Source organism: Phalacrocorax aristotelis, chromosome Z (genome assembly GCF_949628215.1).
Source record: "Phalacrocorax aristotelis chromosome Z, bGulAri2.1, whole genome shotgun sequence".
In the NCBI taxonomy this organism is placed as follows: Eukaryota; Metazoa; Chordata; class Aves; order Suliformes; family Phalacrocoracidae; genus Phalacrocorax; species Phalacrocorax aristotelis.
In genome coordinates, this window is record NC_134311.1 from 41423756 (window position 1) to 41449374 (window position 25619).

General features: G+C 41.5%; 1 long non-coding RNA gene across 1 annotated transcript; it reads left to right on the forward strand.

Moving 5' to 3' along the window:
• Positions 1–27: 27 nt before the first annotated feature.
• Positions 28–14799, forward strand: LOC142050005 (uncharacterized). The gene is made up of 3 exons (XR_012657880.1): positions 28–117; positions 10448–13762; positions 14057–14799. It is a non-coding gene; the product is annotated as an uncharacterized LOC142050005 (long non-coding RNA).
• The last annotated feature ends 10820 nt before the right edge of the window (positions 14800–25619 follow it).

A 25619-nucleotide genomic window follows, 5' to 3' on the forward strand; every position in this document is an offset into this window, starting at 1 on the left:
CAGTTGAGCTTAGAAATACCATCTGGAAAGAGCTGATGAGAAGGGGAGAAAGAAATTAGTACAGCATAGCTCCTCAGCCTTCAGAGTTGTGAGAACAGCTGTGACTGAACTGATGAAGTAAGTACCTTTTTAACATAAAATGCAATAGTTACAGCCTAGCTTTAAAACTGATTTATGTTAAGTCACTGCAAATGCAGAAATCTAAGAAAAGCAGTGTTGTGTTATCATTGTTTAAACAATGAATCAGCAATTGCTTTTATGTTGAAATATGCTGCAAGGCTGAGTTGCAACAAGATTTATAATATGCCAACCTTATTTTCATCTTGATTTCACAGGCACTACAACGTTTTTTCTTGCGAGTCTGGTTTCCCCTTAAGCACCTTTTTTCTGTTTCAGTGCTCTGTGAAGGGATCACCACACATCACTGCAGAGTTACACAGCTGGTACAGCTGTAGCTGTTGAGAAAACTGCACCTTAGAACTGGATTAGAGATCTGGGTGTCTTTTTTTTTAATAAGTACTACCTCATGCAGGTAAACTGATTAGAACAGCATATCCTTAAACAACTTACATTGCCACTCAAACGCTATTTGTACTCACAAATTCATTGCCTAATAATTCAGTGCTGGTCTAAATTTTAAACCAACCTCTAACTGCAAAAGCCAATAGAAGACCAGAGAATGTATTCCAAAATTTTAATCTATAAGTTAAAGTGTTAATAAAATATTGAAGTATTTGAGATTTATACAGCTCCTTTCATATTTACTATTCTCATGAAAAATTTAGTGCCTCTGAATAATTTACTGAACCACTCTAAGAATAACTGCTACCCCAAAAAAACTGGTAGGAAAATTCATTTAAGGAAAAGAAGTGTGTGCTGTGTCCACTTCCAGGTTTTGCTGTAGGATGTTCAGCATAAGATTTTTCTTCCCCGCCCCGCTCTTTTCTTGAAGTTACCCCAGTAACATTTTAGCTTTTAATTCTCAAACTGTGGCTTTTAACCTGCTACTTGCAAATCTCAGAACAGGTGCATCTAAGAAATTGAGGCCTGGCATCCCAGAGCTTTTTGGTGGTAATGCTGCCACTGGGATGTTCTACTCATTGGGTCCACCACTATACCCACAGTATTGCAAAGTGACCAGGGGAACTCATCCATGTGTAGTAGGTGGGAGGAAGGTGCATATCACTGCACAAATGTCTAGCACAGCTATAAGGATCAGCAGTATTTTAAGGAAGTACTATAACCAAGTATTTTGTAATTCAAGCCACCAGCAGGCAGAGACCACAAACTATTTGTGACTAAAAGCATTATATAAAGATCTAACTTACCGTAAAATGTACTTTTTTTTCACAGTTACACCTGTAATTATTTTATCCTGCATTTTTAGTTTATCTTAGGGAGGTGAACGTTTGTTCCAGGTCTGGTTTAGGTGTATAGCGAAGTCAAATTGGAAGAACTAAAATTTTAACCCTTAAGGTAAGAAGCCTGGTGAACTAGTGTGCAATTGCAGCTGAAAGCACAGAGAGGTACCTTTTAAGTATCAGGTCTCACACATATGAAATTAACGAAGGAAGGACATTAGCTACGTGATCGTCTCCATAATCTCTACTGAGTATATATTTCCATTGGATGAAGCTTGTGATACCGATTACCCTTAAATTACTGTTTTCTACCCACCAATTTAGAAATTAAGACTTTCTAGAACTTAAAATGTACTTCAAATACACTTATATTTGTGAAGCTTTAGCTGACAGAAGCTGGAATCCTTCCTTCTTTAGGATGAGAGTTAGCACTACTATTTTATCGTATTCTCAGTTTTTACAGGAGCATTAGCATTGTGGAATAACAGACACTTCAAGCGGATTGCCACTCCCTCCCTGTTCTTTACAATGCAGGGAGACAGAGCCTCAGTCGAAAGCTACCATTACAGTCTTCACCTCCTACAATTTCCAAAGAATAAAGCTTGCTAAGAAGTCTTTCATGCTCCTGTTTTAGAATAAAATTTAATTGAAAGCAGGAGAAAGAGGCTCTTTCAGAAAGGCCTTGTATACCCAGCTGGGTGCAATTCCTTTACTGTTTTGAGTTCAGAATAATCAGACCCTGCATTTCCATTATACCAAAATGAGAGATCAGCAAACATTTACATGTTAACATGGCTCTTATCTTTAGGTGGAGGTTTTTCCCCCAGTCAAAACTCTGACTGACATACTGCTTCCTCTGAACAGTCTTAACAATAAGTTACTATTTGTTTATGCTTGCAATTCTTTTTCTAAGAAGTCCTAAAACTTGATCATATCTCATTCTTTTCAAAAGCTGGCCTTTACAGGATAAAGAAAGTTTTGGTACCTTTCATCTAAGAATATTTTTTTTTGTTTGTTTTATAAAGTTTTATCAGCCTAGAATACTCATTAACTTAGCTTGAGACTGCATTCTCTAAAGCTTTTAACACCTTTTTCTCAAGCTCTGCATAGCTTTAGTGTGCATACCGGAGAATGAAGTGTCAGAGGCAGCACCTTGCACTGTGGGAGAGCAGGAGGGAGGTTTGCACAGCCATGGATGAAGACTTTATGCTGCAGCCTTGGTCTTGCTTTCAACTGAAGGTCAGCTGCAAAAGTTACGTACTTGACCTGCTTCCTTCTTTCACTGCCTCCTCCTCAAGTCAGAGCCTATATTTCTGATGGAGTAGTCACTAAAAAAAGGGAGACTTATAGCAGTTGCTGGTATTTGGAGGAGTTACTACAAAGGTTGAGTTAGCTGCCCACTTTCATCTTTCCTACCAAAATTATTCTTCACTGCTGTATACAAACTGTATGGTAAGACTAAACACAAAACCAAGATAATTTCAACTTGATTGCTGCTAGAGACTAGTGTTCTCCATTTAAATAGACCTTATGGAAAGAAGGACTACTGAATGAGTTTAGTAATCTCCATTTAGAGATTTAGAAATCTCCATTTCTGGCAGGTCTTCTGTGTCAAGAAGGCAAATCACTTGGATCATCTGCCTCTTAGTTTATTCATCTGTGAAAAAAGTACCGGTTACCTGGAAGTTTGGGAGATATCTTATTAAAAGTCAGGTTCTGATTTAACTTTTATATTACTGTAAAGGTGCTACTGTAAAACAGCTGATTTCATTAACAATGTCTTTATCTGGTTACTATCTAAACATGTGTTAACCCTACACGCTAAATTATTAATCTGACCCATGGTACTGACTGAAACAAGTCAGCAATAGACTACATCGGTACTTATGACAAAAGAGCTGGAGGGGAATAACCTTCATCAAAGAAAGGCTGTGGCCACAGGCAGGAGGGAACAGCACCCTCAGAGCTCAGCACTGCATGCGATTTTAGTTAAGTTTGGCTTCACTCATCCTTAAAAACAAACAGAAAATCCCATGAGAAACCTAAGCCTTCAGAGAAAAAAACCAAACAAAACACTTTTAGAAGATTATGCTAGAGCTCAGAGAGAGACCAACGTTCACGCGGAGGCTTTATACAGGCAGGCTGGACTGGAGCTGCAGCACGCAATGGCAGTGCCATTAGCAAGGACCCTTATATCCACACCATGGGGCTGGCCCAAAGAAAGGGGATGTTTGTGAGGGCACAGAGCCGGCAGAATGTGGCTACAGCAGCCCTGACAAAGTCCACGTGCCTCAGCCCAGCGACACGGAAACCTGCCTTTGGCCGCCAGCACAGCGAATCTCTTTGGCTGCAGTTTCACCATGCGACTGGTCTGATATCACAACACGCTCCAAAAGGAGCAGCCCCGCTCCCATCTCTGCTGGATTCACATCAGGCCAGGAGGGCTGTGACAGCAGATCCAACCAGCCTGCCCCTGGGAGCTCTCTGCAGTCAGCATTCATGGACACCAGCAGGGCCCCAAGGGCACTAAGGCCTGATGGCTCCAACCAGGCCCCTCCGAGCTCCCCACAGGACTTGACATGGCGAGCCACCAGGGCCCTGGAAATCTCTGCTCACCATGCCGCAGTTCAGCAAACCTTGAGGCTCTTGTTTGGACTGGTAAGGCTGAGAGTGAGATGTGTCTTTTCCTAAACAAGGTTAAAAGCAATGGCAGCCTCTCATCAGTGATACAGCAGGGTGGCACCCCTCTCTGGGGCTATTCATATTGCCCGAGTTACAGCGTCAGGATTAGCAAAATGGGATTGCTGGTTCTCAGGCATCGCAACGCCTCCCTCGTGCCAGCTTGCATAAAACACTTCACCCTCTACCCTGTCTGAAGGAGTTCAGAGAGCAGAGTGAAGCTGTAAACTAAGTAGATATTTTTTGTATTTATGCAATTACCATACATTTTTATGCTAAGTATATTTTTTCCTTGGAAAAAGCAGTTAGGGCTTGCTCTGAAATGGTACACAGACCCATCTCACAATAAGATGAAAATCATTAGGGACTCATGGCACAAGAAAAAAAAATTGGTGTCTTTTGATTTTGGCACTTCAGTCTTTTCTCACATAATGGAAAAAACTGTTGAGACAAGATGCTAAACACTGATTCAGCATCTAAAAAGAAGCACTCTAGCCTCCACAATACACCATGGACCAGTATCAGCACCAGAAGTTCAGAAGAGGGTAGGGAGAGGGTAAGAAAGTGCTTTGGGGTACTTCAGCAGCATATAAATCTATGACTGATAGAAAGGCAGGAAAGAACTTAGAGCTAGGTAGCATCACGGAGGCTGTCATGAGGTCAAAACCAGTTACACCAAGAGCAGGGAAGATCTGATAGGTCTTGCAGGCATAGCTGCAATGGTGTGGTGTCACAACACTCTCAGCCTTGTGGCCTGCAGAACTAACGTGCACTCATCTCCCTTCCTTCATTTTACCTCCTACTCTGCTTTCTGTAACAAATACCAGAGGAATTAGATGGTGATGTTTGCTCTGTTGTTGTTGTTTTGGTGACATCTGGCATACAGCTACTGTGGAGAGGACCCTGCAACACAAACATTACGGAGGCCTCTATTATATATCCACAGACATATTAGCTTTTAACCAGAGCTTTAAAACAGGTATTTGAAAACTTCCTGGAAGTTGCACTAACATCCTATATCCATTCATGACAACCTGAGATTTTTGTTTTTACAGAAAAGTGTTGAAGAAAAGCCGAGTGGAAAATGTAGTGCTGCGTACACCTACCTCTGGAGCAGTAATTGGGATGGGCCAGGAGACAAGTAACCATTTTGATGGGTGGGGAGTGAGAGTCAGAACTGACTTATTTTTCCCTTTTCTTGCTTCAGAGGGAGGGAGGATATAAAGAAACCTCAGCTACCCGAGAATAGTAAGTAAAAAGGTGTTGACCAGGTCCTTGCTGTCCAATTTTTGCATTCACAAATTCCACCTGAGATACAAAACTTTTCCTCAATACTTCAGAAGAAGGCCCTCTGCTAAGGTTGGATTTGCTGGAAAGTCCTTGAGTTTTCCAGGGCATATCCACCATGCTTCAAAGCATACATGCCCTGCAAGCAGTTATTACAATTAACCTGCTTCTATTCAGATTCAGTTATGCAGAACCTTTGTTCTGATGAAGTTATTTTTAAAGCTGTAAACAGCTTGCATAAACACAAACATGCATAAGCACAAAGACAGACTGCACAGACACAGGGTTATCTGCAGAATTCTGCCAGACACAGAGCGGAGTCACAATTTACTCAGCTTTTCCGTGCTATCAAGCAGCACCATCTTGAAAGTAGACACTCCTTTAACTGAATGAAAGTACTGATGTTTGTTCCGTTAGACAGTCTTCAGTCTTTCTGAAAATAAGACTGTTCATAAGCCAAGTATTTGGTTACCATTAGACTCTACCAGATTAAGACCTTAATTCTGAAAACTGTGTAGAGGCAGCTGCAGGGTTCCACACGGGTGCAGCTGTCTGTTCATTGAAAACACTCTGCAAGAGCGGGGCTCTTCCTTCAGAGCTGCTTAAAAGAACCCAATAATAAAAAAGAAAGACATTTCCTTTTTATAGAAACCCTCCCACATTTCTAGTCCCTTGTTATCTTGAAGGCAGCTTTAAACAAAACGCCACAAACAACTAGTACTGGTACACCTACCACTACACGGAGATTAAACAGTGAGAGTCGCTAAAAGTAGATAGCTGTTTTTTGGGAGGGGTGGGTCGGAAGTATGACTATAAGTTCAAACCCCTGGGTTATTTGGAGATCTTATGTTCAGATATCAGGAATCTGACACACTTAAATCCTTCTCTCTTAAAAAATGAGTAAAACCCACATAAACAGTGTGAAAAAGGGCAATGAAAAAATGTAAATATTGGTAGCCTTTCTAGTACTCTCTTGTATTACTGTATCAAGTAAATCTTCCCCAGAACAGCACAAAGCCTGATTGCCATTTGCGTTCACATGTGTCCTTAGTGGTCTCACAGGCAGAGCTATAACAATAAGAAAATTTCAACTCAGGAAAGTAAAGCCATTATGGCAAAGCCATTCAGTGACCAGTTCCTTCCTCAAGAAGTCTGTGACTCTTAGAACTGACTAACGAAAAGGTAAGTTTTACCTCAAGGCAGTGAGAGTACACTCACAAATCCCAAAACAAAAAGCCACAAAATTTTTAAAGTAATGTTGTCCAATTTAACACCCAGTACAACTGCCTGGTGTTCACCAAGATAATTTATACAGAGTGGCTACTTCAAAGTTAAATACATACCTATTTTTTCACATTATTCTAAAGTAGGAACTATAATTTCACCACGAAGGGAGCAGTCGCTGCACTCCTCACACCCACCTACAGAACTAATTGCTGCCTTGTGACAATGCTGTATTTCAGAATGGAACACACTGGCAGACTCTGTTACAGGAAAGGTAACGTCTACTAAACCGCAACTAAATCTCATGGGGGAAGGAAGATGCTGTCAAATTTTTGAGTAGTTGGATCCCGCTTCAAGCACATTTAAAATGTTATTCTGAGGAGACTTTCTTTAGCCCTATGTAGAAGGCAAAGTTTGAAAGCCATGCCTACTGTTACAGTTCATCAATGAGCTAAGGAACAAAGAGTACCTGCAGCAATAATTTCCTCTGAAAAGAACAGATGTCTTTTGTAGTTACTGGACTAACAAGGATCAGCATCATGGTTAGGTGCACAGGTTTAACTCTATTGCACAAGTCAGTAAAATAATACTTCCTTCTTTTAATCTACAGCTCAAGAGGTAATATAGGGTGGGTTTTTTGTTTTGTTTTGTTTTTTCACTTTAGATGAGATAAGTTTAATCCAACCTGCAAGACAACTGCACATAAAACACAGATACTACTGGAAAGAAGGTTCTGTTGCAAAACATACAAAAAGACACACAAAAAAGCCCCATATTTTTGTTTATAGTGCTGTATGTATCATCAGGAATGGGTAACTTTCACTGTCATCACAGAAACTTCATACAGGATGAGAACTGCCATCTCTTACTCCCTTTCTTACAGGATTTTTCAGGAGGAAAACAGCCTAATCCTTCCACCCCTCAAAAAGATCAACAAAAGGTGGCTTTAATATATACGATAGTAACGTAGTTACCAAATGCAGTTTTTGTTATGATTTACAATGTTCTTGTCTGGTGTGTCCGAACAGCTTTCTCATAACCCATCACAGTCTTAGAAAAAATTCTCTGCTAGCACCATGATTATCCTGTGTATAATAATGCTTCACAGTGCAAAAAGTGGTTTCTCCTGAGCTCTGAAGAAAACCTAATAGCACAAGTTATTTTGGTTGTACTAGTTGGCCATGCTACAATCCTGTGGAATTACCTCTTTTCATCTTTCCTAACACAGAATTCTATGTTGTTATTCTATGATAAAGTTAGGTGTTTTCAAATTTCAGGAGCTTATGAACCAAAGTAAGGGGAGAACTTCTGGATTATGTTGGAATCCAAAGGATAACCAGGAGGCAATTATTAGAAAAAACAAAATTAAATTTTTTTGTAAGACTAGCAGTGGGTTTTCCACTGTGGCAACAAATTTGCAGAGCAGGATTTTGCTCAGTAGATCACCATATTCTCAGCACAGCAGAATGTAAATCTTCAGCTTGTATCCTGCTCTGTGCTTTTTGCTTAAGTTAGAAAAAAGAGAACAGACTTGGCAAAAGTATTCATGGGGTTTTTAAGCAACTTTTGGCTCTTCTAGCCTCAGGAAAGAAGTATTGCCCCAAACAATTCAGATTCATAGGAAAGAGATGATGCTGATAATTGATGCTTACTATAGGCAGAGTAGAGAATCACTGAGGAGAGAAAATAAAAGTCGTGTTTTCTTTTGTGTACACCTACTTTCAAAAGCAATATACCATTGTAACTGAGCCCCAGCCTAAGCTCCAAATCCTGCAATATTTTTCAAGTTGAAGCCAACAGACTGAAATGCTAGATCTGTCCGCTCTCCTCTTACTACCATTTCTGACTCTGTCATTCTTGCCAGCTCTGAGGTAGCCCACCTCATATTCCATTAAAAAAGACTCCAAAACGGCAATTCCCTCCTCCTGCCACTCCTCCTCTTTCTCACAAAGAAATCTACTTTTCTGAGCAACACTGACTGAAAGGAGGCAAAATGCCAGAGCATAACTGAGCCTCCTGTCAGGCTTCTGAGTCCTCCCACCCAACCTGGGTCACAGAAGACTATTTACAACCTTCTGAACAGCTTTGCTGTTCTGAAAAAAAAAAAAAAAAAAAGAGGTTTCTTCAAGTTCTAGCAAGTATAACAGAGTGGGGGGGAAAAAACCCAAGCCCCAAACCAACACACTCCAGGACTGCAACACCTCGGGAGCACCAGATGTCCCCTGAGCCCTGTGCTCGCTAACAGATTTGCCACCAACCCAGCACCCCGAGGCCAGCCGCTTGCCCCGGGCTCCCCTGAATGTGCTGTCGAGGGAAAAAACAAGGGAGGAAGGGAAGACAGGCAGACAGAAAGCAGGGGTAGGGGCGGGGAGGAGAGGAGGGGAAGAGGGAGAGGAAGGAAGGGGGAGGGGGAGGGGGAGGGGGAGGAAGGGAGAGGGAGAGGAAGGGAGAGGGGGAGGAAGGGAGAGGGGGAGGAAGGAGAGGGGGAGGAAGGGAGAGGGGGAGGGAGAGGGGGAGGGAGAGGGAGAGGGAGAGGGAGAGGAGAGGAGAGGAGAGGGAGAGGGAGAGGGAGAGGGAGAGGGAGAGGGAGAGGGAGAGGGGAAAAAAGGGGGGAAAGGGAATGGGAGGAAAAAGGGACATGGGAAAAGGGGAAAAGAAGAAAGGGACGGAAAGAAAGAGAGAAAGGAGGAGGGGGAGAGACAGAAGCGAGTAGATAAACAGAGGAAAAGTAAAACGGACCGGAGAGCAAGAAAGGAAAGAGGGGGAAGGAGAGAAAGAGGGGAACAAAGTAAAGAGGAGCAGAAGGAAGAGAAGCAGGAGGAGAGAGGCACAGCAGCTGCGCCTCCCCTGCCCTCCAGACCGGCAACTGCCCGGCGACCCCCGCGGCTCCCAGAGGAGGTCCGCGCCGCCGTGCAGGAAGGAAGCCCCGGGCAGAGCGATGCTGACAGCCCGGCCCGAGCCGCCGCCCGCCGCACCCACCTGCGGGGCCGCCGCCGCTCTCGCCCGGCCCGGCGCGATTGGCTGTGTGGCGGCGCGGCGGGAAGGCGCCCCGGGGCAGGCAGGGCGCCCCGGCAGAGCCGAGCTGCACCTCCCCGCCAGCGCGGCGCGGCCCGGCCCGGCGCTGGGCTCCCGCTCCCCCCCGGCCCAGCCCAGCCCCCACCCGGCCCCGCGCCTCCCCTGGCACCACCCACCCACCCACCGGCGCGGCGCGGCGCGGGGCGGCCGGTCGCCCCGCGGCGCCGCTGGACGCCTTCCGCCCCTGCCTCTCCCAGTCCCGCCCGCCTCCCTCTCAAGCCGGCAGTGCTGAGCTGTCGCCAACTGCTTTCGCAACAGCTCTTCCTCGGCCTTTTCTTCTTTTCTCAAGGTTTCCCCTGCCAGTGCCATTAAAGCTGAAAGCAACGTGGGACGGGTCGGCCCGGCCCGGCCCGTCCCGTCCCGGCCCGTCAGGAGGCGGCAACACCCGCAGGGCATAGCCCAGGACCACCATAAACCCACCGGGGCTGCGCGGCGTGGCAGCCCGCCCTGGCTTTCTCCCGGGGGTCGAGGGGGAAAAGCCACCGCGGCGGCGCTGCCCGGGTTCGGTTTGCTCGTAGCAGCCGCGGAGTTTGTGATCAGACCCCCGCGGGGCCGTGGGGTGCCGCGGCCGTGGGTGTGCAGCGCCCGTCCTGCAGCGCCCAGCGCGCCGCTGACCTGCCCCCTGCTCGCCTTTTGGGGGCAGATGTGTTTTAAAATGGGTCAGTGGGTGGAAAAACCGAGACGAAGAAAGGGGTGGGGGGGTGGAAGGGAGCAGACATGGCTGGGAAGCCGGGTGCGAAACTTGCAGCGGTGGAAAGAAAAGGGTGTGTAGGCAGAGTGTTAAGGAAGACTTTGATCTGTTGTTCACTTTGTCCCATCAGATGTCTGCCCAACAATAAACGTACTCGACAGGACTTGAAGAGCTGTGAAACATGAAGGTGAAGCTTTGGGGCAGGCAGCTTCTTAATATGTTGTCAGAGAATTTAGAAAATTTAATTCCAAGGAAATAGGAAGTTCAAAGAAAGCATCTTCCTCATTAAAAACCACCAAACGCTGCAGCCTGCAGCAGCTTGAACAATGCTTGCAGCATTCCCCAAGAATCCCTGCACATTGGCATTATCCAGAGCGCATCATGATTTGGCAGATCGAGGCATGCCTGAAAGACTCTCCTGTCCTTTCCGCATCCCAGTTGTGAGCTGCCACTGGAGGTTCGTGCATCTGCACAGTAAGCAGGATCAAGGGGCTGAAAGCTAACAAGAAAATGAGACGAACTGGTTTCAAGGCTGTCACGATGAGACACTGCCAGGAGAAGGGGGAATTGCCTCCACATGTCGCCACTTGGATCAGACGGGTTAGTTTGGGCATGGACTGCAAGACCTCAAATCTGCATCATTTTGTCAAGAAAATTTTATTATATATGTAACTTCTGGGTCTGCAGGATTGTTTCTCTCGTGTTTTTCTCACTCCTCTCTCTCACAGCTGCTCTGCAGCATTTTTACCCTTTCGTAAACACGTTGTCACAGAGGTGCCACCAGTGTCACTGACAGGCTCAGCTTTGGCCAGCAGTGGGTCCACCTTGGAGCCATCAGGAACCAGCCGTGTCCAGCACAAGGCATCCCCTGGCCTCTTCTCGCAGAGGCCGCCTCTGCAGCACCCACCTCCACCCAGACTTGCCAAGTAAACCCAGTAGAACCAACTGGTTTATTTTTTGTTACTCTGATCCAGTTAAAAAGTGTGACTTGCTGGTTGCACTGAAAACGTGAGAAGGCCTGGCGTTAACATGTCTGCCAGGGGAATGAATTACTCCTCCTCTTGCTGGCTGCTTTGGTGGGAGTGAAGAAAGATCAGTCTGCTGTGGCCTGGCAAAGCCAGCATTTTAACCATAAGGAGAATCAGTCAAGCTCCTTGTAAGACACTGACAAATTAAACAAACTTCAACCTTTCAAACTTCTCCAAGTTTTATTCATGAAGAACAGCATTTGCTTAGAAAAGCCCCTCTCCCAAAGTAAAATAAATCAGCACCAATATTATTTATATAAATACAAGTAAATCCATACATAAATGCATATACATACATACAAGCGGACATACACATATGTGCATGTATATGCCAAGAATCCTGAACTAATGTCTGAGCTGATTTTGTTTCTCTACAATTTTGAAACATTTCATGAATTTCAGAGTCTGGCCTCACAAATGCTTTAAGATGATCCAAGTGTAGGCTGCTTCTGAAGGGACCGCAGATTGTGTGTCTGCAATGCTCTGCTCAAGTGCTGCCTTTGATTTTTCTATAATCTGTTCACTATTTCATAGCTCAACTTTTTAATTTAAGTTCATTTCATTTCTCCTTCCTCCCTATGTTGAAGGTGGTCTGTTGTTACAGCTGTGAGGAACAATTGCACAATAAACTGTTCTATAGTGTCTCATGTTCATGTTTTGCTAGATAAACATGGAGGTTTTTTCCACTATAAATGGTTAAACTCCTGTGATCCTGTATCACATGAGCTGCATCTTTGGTTTAGTTATAATATTTTTTACAAAAATGGTGTTTTGCCACCAGTTTTTAGCTAAACTGGTGGTCTGGTGCTAAGCTTCCTCTTTGCATTTTGCTGACATTGCAGACCTCAGGGTTGTTGGTATAACATATACAGCTACTATGATTTCACGCTATATTTTCTGGTATTGCTACTTGTAGACAGGAGGAAAAAAGGATTGAGTATCAACACTTTTTTTTCCCAGCATATCCAAACAAATTAATGCCAGCTTAGGACCATGAACCTAACATTCCTTTAGATGTTATTTATATGTACAGCATTAGCCTCTTGTCTTTACTTTGTTCCTTATCATCAAGTTTTCAACATCTACTCATAATTTCCCCTTATTACTTTCTTTGTGACATTTTGTCTAATTCCTGTAAAATAGACAGTAGTTCTGTAATTTCTGAATTTTCTTTCAGTTACACTTTCACTGTACATTATCTGTTATTGTGGGTTCCTTTTTTACAGAAGAGTTGTTCTGTTAGCTGTGATCAGCTGAAAATTTTTCAAAAGGTAAGCTATCTTTTACCAAAATTTGCTCTGCTGGAAACAGAATGCCCTGCCGTGTCCCTCTGGGCAGTCAGTCTCTCTGTACAACACCTCCATAGAAGTACCCTATATGTGACCCCTGAGAAACTGCAGAAGTATGACGTATGAACACATGAATTTTCCAGTACTCCTGTGGGAGTTCTTCCCTATTGTGTCAGCTGTGAATAAATTATATAGACTGATAGTTTCCATTACTGGACTAGGTGCTCCACTCCCTAAGGAAATCATAATCTGTGTAGTTCCAAGTGTTGAGAATTGTTAGGATCAATAGCCTTACTTAGCATTTGAAGCTGAAGTACTTGAAGCCTTAGGCTGCAAGAGCTGTACAAGAGTAAAGTTTTTGATAAAGCTAATATTGTAACCACAAAACTAGCTGAAAGCAGCAGTTGCAAGAAGGATGAAGAAGATAAGGACCAAGAAAACAACTCTGAGAGAATGTGGTAACTTCAGAAGAAGACCAAGCCAGAGCCAGGAAAACCAATAAGAAATCAAGAGACTACTGACTGGAATTAAGTGATTGGACTTGGGGATTGGGTAATGGGTGGTACATTCTGGGAAATCTGTTTGTGAGGGTATAATTGGGGTGCATGGTCTGCAGTGGAGGTCCCCCCTTGGAGGCATCCAGCTCGAGCTGCTCTGCATGTTGGATAAATAAACCACTTATTTACACAGCGGACCGGTGACTTACCTTCTTCGAGCAGGAACCTAGGGCCGAGCCCTGTTAAGGTGGCATCCACGTAATTCCTGACATGGACTGGGTGGTGGCTGCATAACTCCTGCAACACAAGATTGTATATTTAGTACGCATGAGCCTATAATAAGAATTGTCCCCTGGTACACGGTCTGATTGTTGCCTGTTTGTGACTTTACTGTAAGCCTAGACATCATATAATTATATAAACTGCACATTACCATAAATCACAACAGTTTTATTCATATTACTAGGTACATCTGCCTGTTGAACTGTTCCTAGAATCTGTACTGGTGTACTGTAAAGTAAGAGTATACTTTCATATTTGTTAGGAGTTTCATCTTTGTCCACAGGCTTTTGCAGATGGCTTAAGTTCTTGGAAATGTAGCCATATCATCAAAAGGATGGATACTGCTGTGGTGTGTATTTTATTGTACACTTCATACAGTCTTTCACAGTGTCCTCTCCGAACTCATCCTATTGATTTTGCAGGCTTAAGTTTCCAAATCTGTCTTGTTTCCTTATGCTCCCAAGAGTTAGTGGTTTGGTCGTGTAGTCCGTTATTGTTCTGCCCTGGAGGGTGAATGTGGGGTCCTAATTACAGGCTAGTCAATTTACATTCTGCAATTCACCACTCCTTTTTTTATTCTAAGTTTAAATCTGGCTTCTATGTAACATTTTGTTCAGGTTTGACTGACTTATGTTTGTCACAGATGGATGCTGAACAAGAGGTTCCTGAAGACTTTAAGACTGCCTATAAAATTGAGGTCTCTTGTAAGAACTTCATCAGTTTCTTCTTCATACCTGATACCTTTCAACAGCTTCATAAGTTCTAGGTCAAGAATACTTAGTACCTTTCCTTAGTACAGTCTGATAAATGTATATTTTCACTTTTATATCAATTATTAAAGTATTCTTAAATATCCAGGACAAAACAACTTTCTTTTCATATTTGTTTTCAGCAGGTCCATTGAGCCTTCCTGAGGGACAAAATTCCTGCTGGATGTCTCTGAATTTTTTTCAATTGGTCTTTCTTTTCCTAAGCCCAGTCTTATCATGAGGTGTTCATAAGTGGTAATGTTTCGTGACAGAGGTGAATATTCCAAAAAAACCCAACCAAAAAATCCAGAAGTATTTACCTCTCGACGATGAGTTACAAATAAGGAGCTTGTGAGAAAGAAAGGGTTTAATTTCTTGCTCTCAGTACTGTAGTAAGTCCTCAAGAAGAGCTCTGTTCTCTCAAAAGGTTTTCAGTCCTCAAAATGGTGAAACTTTTGAAAAATACCAAACTTTTTCCCTTGTGAGAAGTCCAGAGGGATCTTCCACTGCTGGTAACCTCTTGAAACAGTGAAGTAACTCTATAAAAGGAAGAGGTCTGTAAAATAAATAAACACACAAAGAAACAAGCAAGCGTGGTTTCCAAGCAAAAATCAGGGGTTTGCACTTGTCACGATCCACTGTTGGGTTGAACAGTTTGGCAGAGGTTAAACTCTTTTGCTTTCCAACCAACCTCAGATAATTCTGGGAGGTTGGGGGTGGCTGGGCTTAACTTCTGATTAACTCCAGTGTGTCATCATGACTAGGTTCCTTTTATATTCTTGGAAACAGAATTAAGACTCAAAACGGAGTCAAGTGCCAAGTCACTTTATTTGGCTAGAAATAGATACAGGAGAGAAAAGCAAAGAAAGAGGAAAAAAAAAGGTAAAAAAGGGAACGAGAGGGAGAAAGAGAGAGGGAGAGAGTGGGACTGTTGCGATAGCTATCACCACAGATCTGTGGCAGTCCGTCCGGTCCAGGCGGAGAGTCTGGGCGTCCGATGCATCTTTGAAGCCGGTGTAGGGGGGGATGTTCCAGGACGCATCCACCTGTTGTCTCTGCTGGTTTCCCTGTTTATAAGGTTGCTCTCTTGCATAGTCAATAACTGTTCTGCATACCCCTGCCTCCCACGCGGCGGTGGGGCGCCTGCCCAGCACTGTCACTAGAGGGTGATTGAAAGCTCTAGAGGGTCCAAGCCCCACCCCATATGTCGCCAGTTGGCCTTGGGCCTGCGTGTGTGCATGGGGGACGAGTACTCCAAGATAATGGGGCACACATTCCTGTCAGGTCAACCTTGGTGATTAAACTGTTCTGCTCAGCTGCCGTAGTGGTCAGGCTTTGTTAAAGGAACTGTCCTGCCAACAATGTTGAGACAAGTTTCTAGCCCCTAACAGCACTATAATGTAAAAAGGTTTAGTAGTGAAAAATATTATCAACACATATTCTGATGTGGTTTTGTGTCCCAGCTTGCTGGCACATGCCTAGCTCTCCTAGGAAGTAGGATTATTGCCACCCTGAAGAAAACCATTTTTCCTTCAAGATCCACATATGAAGATTTGAACTGCATCCTCAGAGAAACTCCATTTTCCCACACAAAGGCTTCCTAGCTCAAATATCTTCATTTAATCCATGTATTTGACATTATCTTTATTCTTATTGTTGTTTCATCTGTCAGTTGGCTGCTCTCTGTACCTTAGGACAGTGTTCACCAAAAGGGTTTAAACCCACCCTGGAAATTGTTTTTAATTTACCAGAAAACTGTCCAGTAACCTGAAACAGCACTTTCTCCCCACATTGTCTAAAGTAAGGAAAATGAAGATCATAAGCAAGTGTGATGCTAAAAATCTTTATTCAAGCAGACACCAACAAACTGTAGTGACATAAATTGATACAACAGAGAAAATCATTCAAGCAAATCACTGTTCTTTCAATAATCTGAAGTCAAAAAACTGTTGTGTGAGAACACACGTAGTCTGTTATTTTCTAGCACCAAGCCAGAAAAGGAATGAGAAATAAATAGAGGTTGTCTCAATCTGAAAAACTGCACTTAAGTAAATACAAAGAATCTTTTCTAATAATGCATCTTGAAGCTGTGCCTTTGCAAAAATGTGTTTCTAACACAAACCAAGAAGAAAGAATACCTGATGTAGAGATTTTTGGATATCTGTAGTTTCTGAATTAAATAAAGAGGGCAATTATTTCTTCAGTGATACGCTTTGAGGTTTACTGATGAAATGTTCTGCATAGATGTAGATATTGCATTGCTGCAGTCATTGATATGACTGTCCAAACCTTTTGCAATCTTTGCTTCTTGCAGCCACCTGCTGTGTTTCAACTCAAGATATGTTTAAGACAATTTATGGTCTGAGCCCAAACCTTGTAAATATTCGCTTAAAGCTCAGAGTGAAGTTCAGTGTTGAAGATCTGTTTCGATGGCATACTGCTGCAACTTCCTGTACAAAGAGGTCTGACATATTGCTAGACCATACTGGGAAACTGGCCTGGTGTTCTGACAGAAATAAAGAACCAACCCCACATCATTCATCTTGTTTCTCCTCTCTCATATACATGCATGGCAACAGCTCTGTTAAAAACTGAAAAGTGAAAAAGGAAAAAAAATCTTCATTCCTACCACAGCAAAATATTGCATTGCACATTCTACTTGTGAGGACACATAAAATGAAGCTGTAGATGTTAATCATATCAGTTAATGCTGAACATAATGAGGCTCTGCTAATGAAGCAAGATGATATTAGAGAACCTTTTATGTATCAGACACGGTTCTTCAGAAACTGGTTCAGGACTAAAAGTTGATTGAATAAAAATCACTAGATATATATAATGCCAACTAATGCACAGGAAATAATTACCTTAATGTTGGAATTTCTGAATAAATATCACTTAGCTTTTTCACTAATTTACAATTGAATATAATCCATATTCCTGGCAAACATATACATGGACAGCTAACCCACACAGGTAAAACTGATGGGGTTTCATTACACTGTGAAGAAGTAAAGTATAGAATGGGTCTCTCCTGTAATTTGTTTTCATTTAAACCATTATAATTCAATTGATTTAAAAAAATTTACTGAGTATTTATACTGAGGTATCTAAAATCGAAATTTGGCTTGTTGTTTAAGCAACCTATTAGATCAAGGTCATTGGTCAGGATTTTGTTTTTAGTCATGTAGTGTGTTATAATATTTACTGAGGAACGGTTGTAAATCCTTCAAGATCCTTCAAGTGTTCTTGGGCAAGTGAAGCTGCTGTGAATGTGCTCACAATCTGACATATTTTATGAATTTATCAAAAATTATAGTTAGGGAAGCTGCCTGAAAAATACATTTAGCAGAAGTACTTGTCAAGAAAGTGGAAGATAACCTTTAAGTAATTGTCTAATTTAGCAATATTTTAAGGACTGAAATGGAGGAGTCTTCAACTCCATATCAACATTCTCTTTGTTTAAATATAGTGTTGACATTCACTCAAAAACTAGCCAACCGGCATAAACAAGTTGATATGAACTTGGCAGGATTTTGAGTGCTCATGTAAACAATTGTCTTCTGTTAGCCTTTTCTCTATTAATTCACTAATCCATGCCCTTGGAACAAGTCTGTAAGAAATCTACAACAAAAGCAGACAGAGAAGTTGATTGGATTCCGACACAGAAAGGTCACAATGACAGAGGTACTGATCTTCCTTGAACTTCCAAGTTCAGCCGTATGCATTATCCATCTGGCTGCAGTGAGAGTGAATGGGATATACCAAATGTCATTCACGCTGAGAAAGACTTGCAGAGCTGAGTGGTCTCACTGAATTGGGTGAGACCCCAAAACCACTCACAAACTGTGAAGCTGAACCTTATGTGTACAAAGTCTCAACCCAGTGTGGTAATTAATGAGGTCACGGGCTTACATATTATTGGAATGAAACTAGATACAGTGATACCAACCAGCTCATGAAGTCACATTTGTGCCTTATCTATGAGCATTGTCCTCAGTTTGTTTGTTTGCTTTTTGTTTGTTTGTTTCTAAATTTGACCTTTTGGAGGATTATGAGTTGCCTATTGAGTTATGCGGAGAGTGAGTTAACAGTGCAGTGAACCGAAAGGTTAGAAGAAGATAACTGCAGCTGGTGTTGGTATGTGTTACTTCATGGCTTCTTCTCAAAGGTTTTTCAGAATATATTGAACTTCTGAGCCATTTGGTATTAAGTTCCTCCAAAAGGCATCAGGTTCAGAAACTAGGGTTCTAGTTAACAGGTCTACTATGGGCAGTAAAAAATTATTAAATATTTAGCAGGAAAACAAAAGTGTAGTTCAAAATACATGTTTGTACAGATTCTCTTCCATTGCTTGATTTCTCCTTAAAAAAAGAAGAAAATGTCCGCTTGTTCAGTTTTTTAATATTCACTAACATCCGACAAATCAGTTTGAATGATTCTGTGCCATCTCATTACTTACCTCCAGAGACAGTAAATGACTGTTGAAGTCACTTGTCTGATGTCAGAAAATATCAATCTGAAAACTAAATGAACTATTTCTTCCCTTCCAGCAAAGAAGGGAAGTGGAATAGTATTCAAACCACCCCAGTATATGCTGTCCTTTTTCTCTCTCAAGTAGATATTTTACAATACCTCACAATATGTGTTCCATGTTAGTAAATTCTGGTTGCCAAGGACAAGTACAAGTACAAGGTTGCCAAAATTCATTACCTCATATCTCTGATTTATTTTTTAGGCAACAAAGGACTATATGAACCCCTTCATTAAACCTATCTGATACTACACTGATAACGGCTATGAAGAACCCTGAGTCTGTGAGCATAATTAGTTCTGTAAGGTAAAGCAGTCTGGACAGAATCTTCTGCTCAACCTGTTTTGTAGCATAAATTACGGGTTCCCACTGCTATTTCTTTGCCAAGGTAAATAGCGTGGGGCAAAATGAGCAATCCAACTGCAGAGAGTAGTGTTATTAATAAGGTAGAAAAAGTGGTTAGAACATCTCCACTTGAATCTAGTACTGAGTTAGACAGGCTGTTTTGAACCTCTGCAGCTCAGGATACCCTTGAGAAAGTAAGTGGAATAAATGATGCCATAAAACCATCCTGAGATGTTGTGGGTTTTTGGTTGGTTGATTGGGTTTGTTGTTTTGTTGTTTGTTTGTTGCTTTTTTTTTGGGGGGGGGGGGGAGGAGAAGTGATTTTTAATGATAACTCCCAATGAACAAAACAGTAGTTTTAATTTCTGATAGACGCAGCTTAACTGGGAGAACTCAGGGAGCAGCAAACAGTGCTTCAACAATGTAACTAATTTAGCAACAAACATACCAGCTGCATTATTCAGACCATGCAAGCCCTGTTACTCTAAAGGCAAGACAAAATGACCCAGCAGCAGCTTGGAAAGCAGCTCTGTCAGATCTCACATATGGCATATGAGTTAGCTTCCCATATTACTACCAGCAGTCACTTTCCATCATCCACCAAGGAACTCACTGGAGACCAGTAGATCTCATTTGGTGAGGAAGTCAGAGCAAGTGTCATGCTGGAAGGAGTCCTGTGAGACAAACTGGTGATGCAGAAGTGGATGGAATAAGGTTGATATCCCACATACAAAAAGCTATTTAATACAAACTTCCAAGTAAGGACATAACTTACTAGACACCATGCTTGAGCCAAAGGACATACTCTCCTGTTTTGCAGCCCCATGTTTGGCATCTCCCACGTCACCAGATCCAACTCATGGGCATATGCATCATTGCCACCTTTGCAATGGTATTAGCACAATAGGCTGCACACCGCTGAGTAAAAAGTCAAAGAAACTGGAGAGAAAGGAGAAAGAGAATGTGGTGAAATGGTTTGAACTTCAAAGAAGTTGAAAGGAGTTACATGAGGAAGGGAATCTGATTTAACAGTTCGATTATAAGTATTGCAGTAGGGCTACTTTCTTTGGTAACACCCTGCTTACTGATATGGGTGATAATTATTTATTACACAACGCACACCCTAAATGCATGATGGGTTGCAAAAAAAGTACAGGGAATACATGGCTAGAATAACAGTTATTTGTTAGCAGCCCTGACCCTAGGAACAGCCTCTTACCCTTTCATATTTGGTGTTTTTTTGCAAATAGACAGCAGATGCTTCATTTGACATCAGGCTAGGAAATGATTTAGGAGGAATTAAGCAGAAAAAAAAAAGCCTTTTGCTTATTGTTTCTAAATATTGCTTCTAATAAGAATTTGATGTCTATTGGGGAAGAGCTAGCTCTGGAGGAAATGCTGCTTGATTTTGCCCTTAATTGTTTAGATCCATACATGGTTAATAGAAAGCAGTTGTAAGCTTTGTCTAGTTTATTAGAGGGTTTGTGTTTATGGACTCAGTATTGCTGTTGTCTGTGCTGTACAATCAATGGGATGAAATAATTTTGAAGGAATTACTTGAGGGAAGGTCACAGTTTTTTCTTCCTCTTTTAAGGTTTTATTCCCCTTCCCTACCCCCAAACAAAAGAAATCAGAAGCTGATCTTGTATTACTTCTGGGATTCTTCTTTGTACATGTCTTCTGGATGTAGCTTTGGTTTGACTCTGCAGGTGGGTAGGACAGGCAAGAGACTGCAGTTTGCCCACAGTGAGGCCACTTTTGTGAGACTGATGTGAAGAAACTCTTCCCTCCAGAGCACAGATGGGTCTGGCACAGGGATTGTGTGCATAGCAGTTGGAATGTAGCCCAAAAACCAAGAGTGGAAATTATGGCTAATGCTTTCCCTTGTTGTTGTACAACTATTTCCTGTGTTAAGAAAACATGAGGTTGCAGTCAAAAAAATGTGCATGGAGAAGGGTCTCGTTGCAGTAGCAGGCATGAGCTATGATTAGGGCTATTTCTTCAAAAGGCAACAGAAAGAAGATTGCTAAATGAAACAGTTGTTGCCTTATATAGATGGCAGTGCTGCTGTAAATGCAGGCATGCCCTGCATGTGCTTGGGAACCAGCATCACGTATTAGTGATGGGAGGAGTATTACAAACTCCAGGTTGTTTTTAACAATGAGACATTTTCATCAGAATCTGTTTCTTGTTTGCTCAGCCATCACTTAGTGTGTGAACAAGGCTATAACAGCAAGCCCAGGGAAGGAAAGAAGAAAATTATCTTAAAAACTGGTAATTAGCATGCAGGGAAAAACATTACAGCCATTTCCTTCATTACATCTTCCCTGCAATGTCAGTCACTAGGACAATCCATCTTCTGCTCTTTCTGATGCTGTTACATAGCTGAAAAAACTTTCTCCCTTGTAGCTTGAAAATTAATAAAGACTCTTCAGCTTTCTGTGAAGAGAATAGAGGTGAGGGCCTATGCAGGGTATTTCTGAACATCAAAAAGCAAACCTACCACTGGGGCAATATGTCTCTTTTGGTTTTGAGAGGATACTCTTCTTCCCAGCACTTTTAAATAGAACTTCCATGAATGAGTCCAGTGGTCACTGGTTCAATTTTTTGTTCTTTATGTCATTGTGAAACCAGTTCTTGCAGTAAAGACAGTTAGTTTTGACAAATTGGCTTTCTTTTGAAAAACGTTCCCAAACTTCTGAAGTCTCCTAAGTGTCAAATATCCGCTCCTTTTATCTCCGTACTCATTCTGGCTTAACTTATGCCCTTCTGACAGACTCTTCCCTGTGAGAGACTGCCATTTTCTATAAGACTTTAGCACCTTTGCATTATAATTTTCACCATGAAAAGTGGGAATTAAGAATGAAGCAGTACTTAAATTCTAGGTCAGAAAATATTTTGGTATCTAATTTTTTTGCTTGCCAGCTCATCAGAAACAGAAATTATTCAGATTCACCAAAACCTGAAATGAAGTTATTTCTCATTTTTATTACATTTAATGAGCTGAAAAGTCTATTGCCCATCCCATTGTTTGTGGCTTTCTTAATAGATCTCAGCTAACTACCTCCTGTAGCACATTATTACTGCTTACATGCGATTTCTACAGGAATACTGATCAGAAACAGCTTGACAATGACCTCCAAAGTGCCTAACATCTATTCATCTGCAAAGCATTGCACAATTCATGACAATACAGTAAACACCTCCTAACTTACTTCACTGAAATCCCCAGTCTTGTTCTTCTACATTTTATTGTGGGATTCCTGGTAGCAATCTGTGTTGATTGTTGAGGAATGCAAGGTATTTTGGAACACAGACTCTCAAACATATGAGAACTATATGAGTTATCTTAATGGGTGGAAGCTGCCTGAGATGTCTTGCCCTGTACTACTTTTCTGGTGCCACCAAAGCCTCCACTGGTAGGATTCCTCTGAAGATTACACAGAACCATTGATCAGGCTGTGTTTTATCTTTTATTCTGTAGCAGATTAAAAATCTATATCAAAGGTTTTAATTGAGTTTATAGTATGTGATAGACCAGTCATAAACATTTTGATCTGGGTCAACTGTGGCTGGAAAAAATATGTGTGACGTATGCCTGACATTCAGATGGCCATCATTATGATTCAGGCTAATTAGGACTAGCTAGATCACAGTTATTTAATCAGAGACACCTATTAAACTATTTTTGGGAAATGGACAAATAGGCAGGGCTGTAAGATGCATTTAAATGCTCTCTGCATTGTGCATTTAAAGGCTTTTTGCATAAAGGCTCTTGGGTTCTTCAGGAGTTTCAAAATTTAGAGAATTTTAAGTGCTAGCTATGAAGTGTGCCCACGTGGCACAATACAATGCTGTGCAGAGACAAGAGAAAGCAGTTAAGCTAGTTGAAAGCCATGTTCTGCATTTTTCAAGAAGCAGCTGAGGCTTTGGTGGGGAGAAAAAGTGCTAGAAGGAGAAACAGTGATTCAAAAGCTGAGGGAATTTTTGAACGCACCGATATAAGCTTTCAGAAAGCACCGGGCTCTACACTTTATGTCATATTTCTGCAATATCTGAATTGCACTAGTAAGTAATCAAACAAGCTTTGTCTCTCATAGAAGTGGTCATTCTCATAAAACTGGTAGTTCCTAGAACTTTCTGTAATTACCAGAAGCTGTTCTGTAGATTATATCAGCTATGCCTTACTAGGCAGACTTTGATAGTACTTGTTGCTTCACTGTAATCTAATGCAATCTCATTAGCCATCACATTAATCTGCAGTTATTTCTCTTAGAAGAACTTGGTCTTTTCACATAGAACAAAACTTCAGACTATTAAAAATCCCCAAACTTCTGTGGTTTGCTATTCCAGGCTAAAATACAGAAAAAATACTTTCAAAGCAGGTGTCTTCATTAGACATTCTTGCAAGACTGTTTTGTGTATATCTTTGTACTCTGATTTCATCACCTGATTTCAGCACACCAAAGTAAGGTGTGCCAGGGTGCCCTTGGACTGAACTCCTGAATCAATGACAGTTTCATTGTGCTGGGAATGGAAACTTCCAAGGAGCTAGTTAAAATGCTACTAGTTTTACTACATAGCACTTTTTTCTCTAAGTCACCTCCTGAATATTTCACTGAGCCTGGTGTAACCAGAATTTCCAGCTCGGCTACGACAGCCCTAGAATATCCCAGTATCTAGCAGATTTTTTTTGGCTATTTTTCCATCTTACGTGGAGGAAACAGGATATTCCTGCTCTTGCCATGACTAGGAATGCAGCCTTTTGCAGCATGGCAGTAGGAGGCAGGGACTGTGGCACAGGGTTGTGATGTGATACAGGTCATATGTTTTACAACAAAAGAAGATGAACAGAGTATGTTCTGTATTCCATTAGAAGTTGGTTAGTACGATGAGTCCACAAAGCTTATATTCAGTCAGGTAACCTGACACAGCCCTACACAGATGACATAACATGTGCTCCGTTTTCTTTATTCTTGTTTCTGTGGCTATATATATTTATACTAGAAAAATGTTTAAGTGCTTTCCACTAACAATAGCTGTAGATGAAGTAGCATAAGCCAGTAACAGAATTTCCTTCCCAGCTGTCTGAAATAGCGTCTGAGTGTTCTCACTGTAGGTATGAACTATCGAACTGCTGTTCTCTTGGCCGACAACACTAGCAGACATGCTCATCACTGAAATTTGATGACACTTTTGGAAGAAACATGCCTATTAGCTACTAAATTTTAGTCCAGGCAACTAAATTCTACTCTTCAAGATCCCCCTCTCCAATATGAACTAGGTACAATTGCGAACAGAAGAAAAACATGTCTAGTGTCCAGGACAGAATAAGTTTTAGCTGGATCACACAACCTGTCATGATGACTGATACAAACTGTTAACATTGCAACTATTTGACAGGATGAGATAGAAGCCATCAGTTAGACCTCTGTGAAATTACCTAACCACGTAGTTCTTAAATACTTCCCTGACTCAAGGTCTTCTCTGTTACTGCGAAGATTGTATACCTTATGCCCAAACCTACAGGCGCTGACAAACATGCACGCCATCTTGTGGATATCACAAGAACACGAACATTTATTCTGAAAATTCTGAAAAGATGTATTTATTAAAAAAAAAAGAACACAAATCTGTATCCCCTTAAATACTAATTATAACCTGATGCATAATTTGTAACTATCAGGAAGAAACATATTCTGGAAAATATAATTTGTTTTGTTTTGTTTCTTTCTCTTCAACTGAAATAAACAATTCTAATGGCCATTGTCAGCTGTTAAAGGTCTGTCATTAGTTAAGCAACTGTGTAACAACTTCCAGATTTGGACTTAATATCCAAGATACTTCCATTATGAAGTATCACTGAAAACACTTTTTGTAACATTATTCTCTATATGCTGGGAGACAGCAGAGCAGAATATGTGCAGTAGTAACATGCTTAGGACAACTTTCTCTGCCACTTTTCCTTCTAACATATATACTACCAGCACTCTGTTGCCCAGCTACAGCTACATATATATGATTCTGTAAGTCAGTCAAAGCTACTCAAATTGAAGCAATTAAATTAAATATTAGCATGAAAAGGATTGAGGGGAATCGGAATAACAGAAAAAAGAAGAGGGTAAGTTTGAGGCAGAATCAGTTCTAAAAATAATTTTGGCCATCTTATATAAAATAGTTTGTGTCCACAGCTTCCATGAACTGGTAGATTCAGTGTTTTATAGTATCACATATAAGTTCAGGACAGTTCCCAATTTAAAAAGTCATTCACCTGAAATGCAATGAGATGTAAGCTTAAGTCATAGTTGTTTACAATGCTTTTCCCCATTAAAAAAAATAGCTAACAGAGTAGAGGTAAGTCCTGAAGTACTTTGGTAGCTTATATCAAACTGGTAAAATTAGCACTGTGTTCCAGAACAACAAAGAGAAAAGATTAGAAATCCACTTCAAGGACTTTTATGGTATTTCTGGATATAGATATGTGTTTGTACACAAATATGCTTATGTGCAGCATAGCATGTACAGACTGGGTCCAGTCCTGTTCAACATATTCACTAATGACCTGGATGAAGGGATAG